At 43.2% G+C, this 13,013-nt stretch overlaps 1 protein-coding gene and 1 pseudogene across 1 annotated transcript in view; one reads left to right on the top strand and one right to left on the bottom strand.

Moving 5' to 3' along the window:
* The window catches only part of LOC126224081 (epidermal growth factor-like protein 8), a 184,426-nt gene that overhangs the window by 49,390 nt on the left and 122,023 nt on the right, over positions 1–13,013 (top strand). The window lies entirely within an intron of this gene.
* LOC126212784 (5S ribosomal RNA) lies at positions 892–1,009 on the bottom strand (annotated as a pseudogene).

The raw sequence follows: 13,013 nt of genomic DNA, 5'->3' as shown, positions 1-13,013 counted from the left end.
ATAGAATGCTTGGCCTTCGGTCAAGGGGTCTGAAGATGGCGCAATATATCACCGAAACTGGTAAACCAATAAAGTAACAATCTGGAAATTTAGACCTCTGAAAGATGTTTGATTTGACATTCTGTAGTGAACAGCCGAGGTCCCACAAAAATCTGTGAAAAGATGGACATACAGAGAATGGGATATAGGTCGAAGAAACAAACAACAGGTCATCTGAACAGTAATAGGAACACAGAAGTAGGAGACCATCAGTGGGCATCTCAGAAGTAGGGGTCTTTAGATTACAGAGAGTGCGGGAGCCCTGGACTAAAATCATAAAGTGGCAGCGAGATGCCCTAATTCAAGTTACTGAGAGTTTAAAAATATCGAGCGCCAAGTTGTCTTGCTGAAGCAAGCCCTTTTCCTGACCAAAGGTACATGAAGTGACTGTATGAGCTTTGGCCTTTGAGTCGTGGGGACTTTGAGATCCTGCATGACACTGAGTACGGCCATCTGAACCCGTCGATTCCGTAATCGCAAGGCAGTCGCGCGATCCCTACCAAAGCGAGCAACAATGACGCTAAACGGTAACTCTCAGGGTTGATAGGCTATGATTCTGCTGCTGTCGATTTCTAACAAGCGTCGGTTGACAGGCATAATATGATCTTCTCAAAAAAACGTAACATTCGAATGGGATTTCGAAATAAGAAGCACTCCGTCTTCAGGCCACAAGTGGCACATCCGGACCATCCGACCGCCGTGTCATCCTCAGATGAGGATGCGATTAGGAGGGGCGTGTGGTCAGCACACCGCTCTCCCAGTCGTTATGATGGTTTTCTATGACAGGAGCCGCTACTATTCGGTCGAGTAGTTCCTCAAATGGCATCACGAGGCAGAGTGCACCCCGAAAAACGGCAACAGCGCATGGCGGCCCGGGTGGTCACCCATCCAAGTGCCGGCCACACCCGACAGCGCTTAACTTTGGTGATCTAATGGGAACCGGTGTACTCACTGCGGCAAGGCCGTTGCCTTTTCGAAATAAGAAACAGCTGCTAAATCTTTCCTTTTACACAACATGTATGAAATATTTCTTTGTACACAGTATGTACACTGAAGGGCCAAAGAAACTGGCACACCTGCGTAATATCGTGCAGGGCCCCTGTGAGCACGCAGAAGTGCCACAACACGACGTGGCATGGAATCAACTAATGAAGTAGTGCTGGAGGGAACTGCAGGGCTGTCCATAAATACGTGTGTAGGGCAGAAGGGTGCATTGCCATGAATGGGAGCCACGTTGAGCACCTGTAAGGTTGCTGTAAGTATGCATTTCTGGACCCATGTTTATTGGACTTATTTTCCTTGTTTCGATGAGGACTACCACCTCTGAAAGTATTCGACACTTTTCTTTGAACACCCTGTATTTAACAACAAGCGGCACCTGTGCAAAGTCCTCAGTACGATGCAAGAGTCAGTCGTGGTCACAACAGTGTTTTGTGTACTTGTGAATGTATTATGTCGGAACTAAATCAGTTCGAACGTTTGCAAATTGTTTGTGCTCGTATGGTCAGTAATTCCGTAATCAAGGTAACCGAGTAATGAGCGTTTCACATACTGGAAAAGTGAAAAAATATAATCCGCTATGTCACAAGGCGGACGAAACTATTTGTCGAGTGGTCCTGATAGACGGTCATTGAAGAAGACTGTGACGAAAAATAAAAGGACGACAGCTGCGAAAGTCACTGCAGAATTGACTGTCGTACTAGCGGACCCTGTCAGCAACAAAACAACACGAAGCTGGCTCCACAAGCAGGGAAATGCAGAGCGAGCTGGAATTAAAAAACCACTGTCAGTGATACAAATGCCCATAACAGGAAAACGCGCTGTCGAAGAAAATCTGCACTGTGGATCAGTGGATTAATACCATTTGGTCGGATGAGTCTTGTTTCACTCTGGGTTCTATCTTGTGGTGGAGTTTACGTCCCGAAAGTGATCAAGGCAGGGGTTCGGTGGTGTTCTGGGCACCCATATCACGGTATTCCGTGGGACCCATAGGTAGCCTGTAAGGTCGTATTACTACCAAGGATCATGTGACTATTTTGGTGATCAGGTCCACACCATGGTATAGAGCTTGCTCCCCAGTGGTGATGCTGCTTCCAAGGTGACAAGACCCCAGTTGACACAGCTGGTATCGTCTGGAACTACACTACTGGCCATTAAAATTGCTATACCACGAAAATAACGTGCTACAGACGCTAAAAAAATGGTTCAAATGGCTCTGAGCACTATGGGACTTAACATCTTCGGTCATCAGTCCCCTAGAACTTAGAACTACGTAAACCTAACTAACCTAAGGCCATCACACACATCCATGCCCGAGGCAGGATTCGAACCTGCGACCGTAGCAGTCCCGCGGTTCCGGACTGAAGCGCCTACAACCGCACGGCCACCGCGGCAGGCACAGACGCGAAATTTAACCGACAGGAAGAAGATGCTGTGATATGAAAATGATTCGCTTTCACATAAAGTTGGCGCCGGTGGCGACACCTACAACTTGCTGACATGAGGAAAGTTTCCAAAAGATTTCTCATACACAAACAGCAGTTGACCGGCGTTGCCTGGTGAAACGTTGTTGTGATGCCTCGTGTAAGGAGGAGAAATGCGTACCATCACGTTCCCAACTTTGATAAAGGTCGAATTGTAGCCTATCGCGATTGCGGTTTATCGTATCGCGACATTACTGCTCGCGTTGGTCGAGATCCAATGACTGTTAGCAGAATATGGAATCGGTGGGTTCAGTAGGGTAACACGGAACGCCGTGCTGGATCCCAACGAGCTCGTGTCACTAGCAGTCGAGATGACAGGCATCTTATCCGCGTGGCTGTAACGGATCGTGCAGCCGTGTCTCGATCCCTGAGGCAACAATGGGGACGTTTGCAAGACAACAACCATCTGCACGAACAGTTCGACGACGTTTGCAGCAGCATGGACTATCAGCTCAGAGACCATGGCTGCGGTTACCCTTGACGCTGCATCACAGACAGTAGCGCTCGCGATGGTGTACTCAACGACGAACCTGGGTGCATGAATGGAAAAACGTCACTTTTTCGGATGATTCTAGGCTCTGTTTACAGCATCATGATGGTCGCATCCGTGTTTGGCGACATCACGGTGGCGCACATTGGAAGCGTGTATTCGTGATCGCCATACTGGCGTATCACCCAGCGTGATGGTATGGGGTGCCATTGGTTACACGTCTCGGTCACCTCTTGTTCGCATTGACGGCACTCTGAACAGTGGACGTTACATTTGAGATGTGTTACGACCCGTGGCTATAACCTTCATTCGATCCCTGCGAAACCCTACATTTCAGCAGCATAATGCACGACCGCATGTTGCAGGTCCTGTACGGGCCTTTCTGGATACAGAAAATGTTCGACTGCTGCCCTGGCCAGTACATTCTCCAGATCTCTCACCAACTGAAAACTTCTGGTCAATGGTGGCCGAGCAACTGGTTCGTCACAATACGCCATTCACTACGCTTGATGAACTGTGGTATCGTGTGAACCTGCATGGGCAGCTGTACCTGTATAGGCCCAGGCGTATCAAGGCCGTTATTACGGGGATAGGTGGTTGTTCTAGGTACTAATTTCTCAGGATCTATGCACCCAATTTGGGTGAAAATGTAATCACACGTCAGTTCTAGTATAATATATTTTTCCAATGAATACCCCCGGTTATCATCCACATTTCTTCTTGGTGTAGCAATTTTAATGGCCAGTAGTGTAGTTTTGTGAGCACGATGATGAATTTCGGCATCTCCCCTGGCCGCCACAGATACAAGATCTGACACTATTGAGCCTTTTTGGTTTACTTTAGAGAGGAGGGTGCGTGATCGCTGTCTGTGACCTCGGCGATTATCGTTACCTGAATTTGACACATTTTTGCCGAAAAATTGCGTAGAAGATTACCTTGAAAACAATACAGGACAGTTATTTACCCACTCCGAGACGACTATAAGCTGTTTTGAATGACAAAATTTTTTTCTGCACCGTATTAGGCACGGTAATGGATTGTTTGTGGTGTTTCCATATTTTCGTCCACCCCCTGTGTGTTTGTTAGGCTGTGCTGATGTTCTGATCACTTGTACGTTCAGTCGCGTAACACACTTCATGCCGTTTTGACATTTGTTGCTTGCCATTTCAAGTTGTTGCAGTTTTAATGGACAGCTGTATATGTGTGCGTGTACATGTTGCGTGTGTGTGTGTGTGTGTGTGTGTGTGTGTGTGTGTGTGTGACTGCGAGAGCTTCCCTGTAGAGCAGGAGTTCCCAACAAAATTTTCTCGCCGCGCGGGATTAGCCGAGCGGTCTCAGGCGCTGCAGTCATTTACTGTGCGGCTGGTCCCGGCGGAGGTTCGAGTCCTCCCTCGGGCATGGGTGTGTGTGTGTTTGTCCTTAGGATAATTTAGGTTAAGTAATGTGTAAGCTTAGGGACTGATGACCTTAGCAGTTGAGTCCCATAAGATTTCACACACATTTTTTAGAAAATTTTCTCGAGGACCCCGTCTTCGAGCATGATTGGTACCTTGTCATATCACAGTATCAAGTACCTAAAAAAGCCAAATTAAGAGTCTTTTTATACGTTTTCTGTGTCTGGTACTTAGAAAAAAAACATTGACATATTCATTATTGAAAAAAATAGTGAGCATAAAACTTTTTCAATTTAGCCATCATTGTTATTGTGAAATTTTTGATTATTGCTCAAAATCTTTGTCTTAAATCTGTTTGTTTAGTATGACAAACTCCTTAAAAAATAAAAATTGAGTAGGAACTGAAAATGACAGGAAAAAATTAAAACTGAGAGCACTGGTCTTTCAAGTGTTCTACACTTGAGATTGCATTGGGTAGACATGTGTGAAAAATAAGAAATCTCTAATTTCATTCAAGGTATTACGTATTTGAAAAAATACAGTTACAACAGAGTACATCAGTATACAGTTAGTTTTAATTTTCAGTTCTTAACGAGATGAGTTCAATCTGACCTAAAGCTCTACTCATGCAGGAAGCGGCCAAAACAAAAAATCTGTTATCATACGAAATATACTTAATATATTTTTTTATTCTAATAGCATCTTGCGGATCCCTCTGGCATAGCTCGGGGTCCCAGACCACCTGTTGGGAACCACTGCTGTAGAGACAATGGCAGCAGACCGGCTACATTTCACACGCTGTCTCCTCTCAGAGCAGGACGCAAAGAGCAGTCGTAGGGCTGTCACCTTCTATCAATACGGCACGAACAGGCCGTGGTGCCGGCTGCTACGCGTGGTTCCCACATCACACGGGAGTGAAGGTGACGAATCACAGCAAGGCGAGCTGCAACCACCGGCGACCTCCGTCGCTCGCAGCGTTTAACGAACAGTGCGTGGCGCTAATAAAACGCACCGCGTATGAGTATTCCGGACGTTCACTTGTCGTAAAGCCGCACAGCCGCGGCGCCTCACCGGATTTACGTGATATTTAAACAGCATTCCGTTTGGGAATTTTACGACTGCTCGAGCGCAGAGACAGCCAACTGACAAGTTGCACGCGCGCTATTAACGGGACGAGGAATGCCGAACATACGGGACGCCAGGGGCAAAGAGACCACACGCGGCGCCCGCTGGTGGTCCTCGGCGCTCTTCGGAATGCAGGAGGCAGCTTTGTGAATTACGGCTCTGGCATGTAGCCTAAGTCCGTAATCGTAATGAGCGCGGAAGGGGCTGGTAACACGTTTTTCAATATATATATATCTGGAGGGATGTGGAGGGTCGAACCAAATACAAGAGTTACTTCCACAGTTTCTTCGTATTTTTTTGAATTCATTCATTTCACTTTATACACTTTATTTGTAGTGGAAGTTTATGTCGCTTCACCTCTATAAAACATTGAGAATATAAATGAATACGTAGCTTTAAATAACACTCGTACGTGTACAGGGTTTTTCAAGAACATTCATTCTATTTCACAAGACTATATCTTCTACATGAATGAAGATACAAACCTGCGGTATACTTAAGTACAAGACTGCAAAGTTCTTAATTCCAAACTAATCATCTCACTTTAAAACAGAATACGTGCATGTCTTTTAATATTTTTAGGCTTATTTTCTCCTGTCGTAGTTATACAAGTAATGTAGTCAAATGGTTCAAATGGCTCTGAGCACTATGGGACTTAACGTCTGTGGTCATCAGTCCCCTAGATCTTAGAACTACTTAAATCTAACTAACCTAAAGATATCACACATCCATGCCCGAGGCAGGATTCGAACCTGCGACCGTAGCGGTCACGCGGTTCCAGACTGAACCGCCTAGAACCGCACGGCCACACCGGCCGGCGTAACGTAGTCTATATGTCGTCTTTTGCAAGGGTAGTAAAGTCTTATTTAGACCATACACTTCTCGCTTCATTTGAGAGCAACTTCCGTGATCACTGTAGACGTGTGGCTTCTCCTAAAAATCTGTTTCACAAGATCGTAAATAGTTATGTGTTAAATTATTACTATTATACACCATTAAATTACTATTATTACTCATGATTTTTTTTAAATTTCATTCCTAACATTCTACTACACATAGGTGTTCGATTTTAGTACACCACAGTTCACTGACACGGAATATACTTTCGTTTTCACATTGTGTAAATCGGCCTACACCTCGTGCACTTTTTTTATGCTTTGCGATCCGATCATCTGTAGTTTTGCTTTTGTGGCTGTGGAAAGGTCTGCTGTTTGACTTTATATTTTTTGACTGGCGCGCGCGCGTGCGCGCGTGCGCGCGTGCGTGCGTGTGTGTGTGTGTGTGTGTGTGTGTGTGTGTGGTGTGCGCTCGCGCCTGTACATACATATATACACCACCTTTTTTTTAGGTAATAGGTAGGGCGTGGGATGATTCCTCCTAACTTCTTGTAAGTGAGTGTGTGAGTCAGACTGTGTTTTTTTTAGTTTTATTTATTTATTTGTGTGTGTGTGTGTGTGTGTGTGTGTGTGTGTGTGTGTGTGTGTGCGAATTTACATTCCTGCATGCCTGGGTGCTTGCACAAGAGTGTGATGCGTAAATGGAAGCGGGGGAGGGTGTGATATGTCCTAACTTCTGTGTGAGTGTGTGTAAAAGGAGATGGTGCGTCTTAAATTCAGTGCGAGTAGATTATTAGTTTGTTAAATTTGTTAATGCTTCTTTACCGTGCTACTGTGGTGTGTGATTATGAGTGGGTATGTAGCCTGGTTTATGCAACATTCTTTTTGTCGTGGCTAGTCGGGTTGTTATAGTTTGGGGTGACAAAAATCATGGGATAGAAATATACACGTATACAGATGGCTGTAACAACCCGCACTCAAGGTACAGGGTGACGCAGTTAAAAGTAGGCCTCCTCCCATTTGAATACAATAATCGATTGTTAGCGTTCTGCTGTCAGCATTTCAGTTTATTTCATCAGTGGAGTTAGACGTTCCTCTATGTGCCCTGAAAATGAATTGAAACTGTGAAAGCATATGTGAAAATAGGTTCGATTAAGTAAAGTTGCCTAATTTTCAGGGTCAAGTATCCGGATGGAGCACTGCCTCCAAAAAGAGCAATACAGACGCTATATAAAAACTGGCGCACCTATGGATCTCTGCAAAACTAAAATGAGAAAGATTTCCTTCATTTCGCGCACCAGAAGTTATTGCAGACATTCGCCGAAGAATTATTCAGAGCCCAAAGAAGTCTATACATAAACAGGCGAAACAAGTTCACCTCAGTAGGAGTAGTCTCAATTTGAAGCCATGTCACGTGTCGGTTGTACAGCAATTACGGGAGAATGGCAGTAAGAAACGTCTAGTTTACTGCACCTGACTTCTGAATAACATCAACGATAGTTTATTAGATCCTTTCCATTACATCATGAGTGATGGTTTCATCTTCATGTGAATTAACAGAAGACGCGGTACTGGGAAACGGAGAACCCTAACATTGTGTGTCAGCAACCACTCCATGATGAAAAAATTTGTGCTATATCAGGAACGCGCATCATTGGACCGATATTTTTGACATTGTCCATAACATGGTTGCATATATAGAAATTTTTGATACAGTTTGTGCTCAACTCATTGAATATGAAAGACAATACTGCTTCTTCCAGCATGTTGGGGAAACATATCACATGTTTGTGGTATCCCTGGAACGAGTCCACAATGTCTTCACTGAGGAACGAACTGTCAGCAAACATTAATGGCCATCACGTTCACCTGATCCAACGGCATGTGATTTTTTTTCTTTTAGGAACATTTGAAGAGCAAGGACTGTGAAACAAGAAACAAATCCACACACAATATAGGAACTGAAAGACAACGTAAGTCGCGAAGTTGCCGCCATTGATATCCGGCATTTACGCCAGGTGTATCTGAATATGATGAGACGTCCAAAGCTGTGTGCTGATGTTGCAGGGGGTCACTTTCAACGTCTCCTACAAACGTATTTTTCACTGTATTTTTGGTTGTAAATAAATGATAAGTCCATTTGAGTTTTTCTTTTCTGTAATTTCAATGCATTTCCTTTCTACTTTTACCTTCGCCACCCTGTATAAAAGGGCAGTGCATTAGCGGACCTGTCATTTGCACTCAGGTTGTTCTTGTGAAAGGGTTTCCGACCTGACTATGGCCCCATCACTGGAATTAACAGACTTCGAACGCAGAATGATAGTTGGAAGGGACATTCCATTTCGTAAATCGTTAAGTTATTCAATAATCCGAGATCCAAAGAGCCAAGAGTGTGCCGAGAACACCAAATTTCAGGCATTACCTGTCACCACGAAGAACGCAATATCCGACGGCCGTCACTTAACGATCGAGAGCAGCGGCGTTTGGGTATTGTCGTCAGTGCTAATAGACAACAACACTGCGTGAAATAACCTCAGAAATAGATGCGGATGTACCGCGTTAGGAGAGTGAGACGAAAGTTGGCGTTAATGAGCTATACCAGCAGACGATCGACACGAGTGCCTTTGCTGACAGTATGACACCACCTGCACCGTCTCTCCTGGGATCCTGACCATGCCCTCTGGTCCAACTGAATACATCGTATGAGCCGTGCGTGGGCTTCACGTGCACAAACAACGATGGAACTTTTATGGATGACAATATGCCATGTCACCAGGCCACAAGTGTTCGCGATTGGTTTGAAGAAGACACTTGAATAATTCGAGGGAATGATTTAGTCACCCAGATCACCGGAAATGAATCGCGTCAAACATTTATTGGACATAACCGAGAGGTCAGTTCGTGCAAAAAGTCATGCACCAGCAACACAGTCTCAAAAATGGACGGCTATTGAGGCAACATAGCTCAATATTTCTGCAGGGGACTTCCAACTACTTGAGTCCATGCCACGTCGAGTTGCTGCATTACTCCAGGCGAAAGGAGGTCCGACATGATATTAGGAGGTATCGCATGATTTTTATCGCCTCATTGCATATTTCAACAATCACTGTGTGTTTTACTAGTTTAAATAATGTTTAGCTAGTAATCTTTGTTTAGTTGTTTATTATGGTTTCTTTTTTGTGACTGGCTTTTGAATTTTACATGAATGCCCTTACAACCTTGGATACTTTTTACAATTATATTTAGCGTCAATTTTTTATTTGCTCTTCACAAATGTTCAGTTTGCCCTCCACCTGATGGACGAAAGACATCCAAACGATAGCCAAACTCGTTCCACACTTCTGAGAGCACGCCTCGAGTTACTTGAAGTAATTACACGTGGGCAGAGTAATAACGGTAAAAGCACAATCCTTCATATTGTTCTTCTGCAGTGCTATATATTAGCATCTGATAGTTGCTGTCTTTGCTGTTCTGACGCAACTCACGACGCTAGTCTGTCCTGTGCAAGCTACTCCGTCTTTGCATAATTACTGCAACCTAGATCCATTTCAGCTTGCTTGCTTCATGAAGCCGTGGTCTCACTCTACAGTTTTAACTCCCCTACCCCATCCATCCACTTATCATAATAAGTATTCTCAAGGCTTCGGAATGTGTCCTGTCAGCTGATGCCTTCACCATTCTTTTACAACACCACATTTCTAAAGCTTCTTTTCTTCCCTGCACTGTTTATCGTCCATGTTTCATCTCTATACATGGTGATTCAGGTGCCTCTAACTACCTGTTTTATTCAACATGCATTGCCTTCAGAAACCACATGTAGAAAGTTTAATGTAGTTACATATTGTACTAGGATACGTTCTCACTAGAGGCCATAGTTTTCGAATTATTCATGAAAAATGTACAAAAATGACCTTGACATGGTCTTTCTTGAATAACTCGAAAATCGTTGTCTCCAGAGAAAACGTATTTAACTACAGTAGGACCAATAGCTTGTATGGAGCGAACAAGAGGATATGAAAATCTCGCACGTGAGTTTGGAAGTGTTGTGCGTTGCATAAAACCCCCCAGGTAGGGCAACTGAATTATATAAGGCTGCACCATACACTAATACTTTCTGAAAAGGCTTGCCAACATGTGTCTTATTCCATGTTAACATACTTGTTTTTCTTACGACAATATTTTCTTGTCGCTCTCTGTCTGCATTTTGCAACTTTCTTATTTCTACTCTCATCAGTTATTTTACTTATCAGACACCAACACTCCTCGACTACTTTACTACCTCATTACCCAATTTGATTTACCCAGCATGACACATAAATAATTCGAATAGACTCCAGTACTCTTCTTTCATTGATATAAATATCATAACCTCTTTTCCCATTCATTTCGATATGCATTAAAGCTAAAGCAGAGAGTACATGCATGTAGCACTTATAACACAGAAGCGAAATTTTACATAAAAATACATAACTGGTGAAGAAGGTGGCAGTGATAACTATGAATTAAAAATCTAACCTTAATATCACTCCTTTAGCAATCTAATCTGCCTGAAACCCAACGTACGGCAAGAATGGGTCTGTCCACTGTCACAAGTAAGGAGAGACTGTTTCAGGCAACTAATGCAACGCTCCACCCTGAAGTGAAGTGGTGACTCATTGTACAGATGTATGGATCCGACTGTCACATCGAGTGACAATGTACTGACAGAACTAATTTCTTAAAATTAAAACGTATCGCTAAATTCTAGTTACATGTGATGCCATGCGTTGGGCTCCATCAGTGACTGCAAACCCGCCAGTCCTACACTCAGTAAAAATCTGCATTGCTGGACATTACAATGCCAACAACATGAAAGCAACATGCAACAAACATTAAATTAGCATGAAGTATTCTACGTTTGAAACTTCTAATTATAAATTTTTACATAAATTGAAGTAACCGAGAAGGTGAAATTTCTATGTTTTTACCTAAATTGCTTAGTGCAACAGAATCTTCTAAAACTGCTGAGTGAAAGTGAACGTACTGTCACTTCGCTTGTCTATATCGTTTGGACACTGACCTACAGAATTTTCCCTGACAAATACAGCTCAAACTTATTCTATTCATTAATGACCCACAATATACCAGGATAACGCAATCTGACTATTAATTAACACAAAAGAATAGCCCTGAATTAGAAGAAATCCTAACAATAACCTATACATTTCATAAGTCACTTACCTCACAGAAAATCTCCATGAGACAAACTACAGCAGATACAGCAAGTATACAGCCAGATAAATAAAAAGATTCTAACTGCTGTAGGCTCTAACTACTAATAGGCATGTGGTTAGCAAAGGAAAGATTTTGTTGCAGAGCAAACAATGTATTTAGCAGATTTTACCTTAAACATGTGACATCCAGTTCCAAAAATTATATAATCGTCAGTAATTCCATTACCCACATTTTACAATCTATGTGCAACCAATATTAAATCTCCATGACGAACAAACGTCCGGACCGCCTGCTCACGCTAACACTGCTTTTAACCTCCATCACTGCTAACTATTAACTTCTAACTGCGAGTCCGACCAGTCACAGAGTGTGTTACAGAGGGCGCACAGCGCTGCCAGAGATATTAATGCAGTCTATAGCGCTGACAATATACAAACACATAAATACTTACACGTTCATTGCTTGTGGTTTGTGTCGCTGTTGTTGTCATTCCACAGACTGGACTGATACAGGTGCCCGCACTATCTCGTGCAAGCATCTTCATCACAAAATAAAGACTACAGCCTACATGCATTTAAACTTGCTCACTGTATTCGCCTCTTGCTCTATGAGTACAATTTTTACTCCCACACTTGCCTCCGATACCAAACTGACGTAAGGTGCGTCCAGACAACTAATCCCTTCTTTTATTCAAGTTGTGGGATAACTTACCATTTGCCCAATTCTACTCAGTATCTCTTCATTTATTGTTCCATCTACCCACCCAATCTTCAGAATTCTTGTATAGTACCACATTCCATAAGTTCTCTTTCCTCCTTGTCTAAACGGTTTATCGTCTACGTTTCACTTCCATACAAAGGTTCACTCCAAATTGCTTCAGAATAAACGTCTTAACGCTTAAGTTTGTATTCTACGTTAGAAAATTTCTCTTTTTCAGCCATTTTGTTCTTAATGTTGCCAGAATTTCCAATAGTCTGATCACCACCTGACTAGTCACCTACGCATATGTAATCATGTTTTCTTCCTTTTTAAATGGTTCAAATGGCTCTCAGCACTATCGGACTTAACTTCTGAGGTCATCAGTCCCCTAGAACCCAGAACTACTTAAACCTAACTAACCTAAAGACATCACACACATCCATGCCCGAGGCAGGATTCGAACCTGCGACCGTAGCGGTCACGCGGTTGCAGACTGTAGCGCCTGGAACCGCTCGGCCACCCCGGCTGGCCTCCTTTTTAAAAATGGAGCTATTGCCAGTTGGAAGTATGCGACCTTCATAAATGTTTGTATAATCGTTTATTACACCCATAATCGATCAAAAAATAGTAATATTCACATTCCTTGTTGCAGCACGAAACTGCCATCTTTGGATAAGTTACAGTTAGGGTAAATAAGCCAGTGAATGTACGTCATCTTGTCACATTGTAAAAA

The sequence above is a fragment of the Schistocerca nitens genome, chromosome 1 (genome assembly GCF_023898315.1).
Source record: "Schistocerca nitens isolate TAMUIC-IGC-003100 chromosome 1, iqSchNite1.1, whole genome shotgun sequence".
NCBI classification, from domain to species: Eukaryota; Metazoa; Arthropoda; class Insecta; order Orthoptera; family Acrididae; genus Schistocerca; species Schistocerca nitens.
This window is presented reverse-complemented; position numbering and strand designations above follow the sequence as displayed.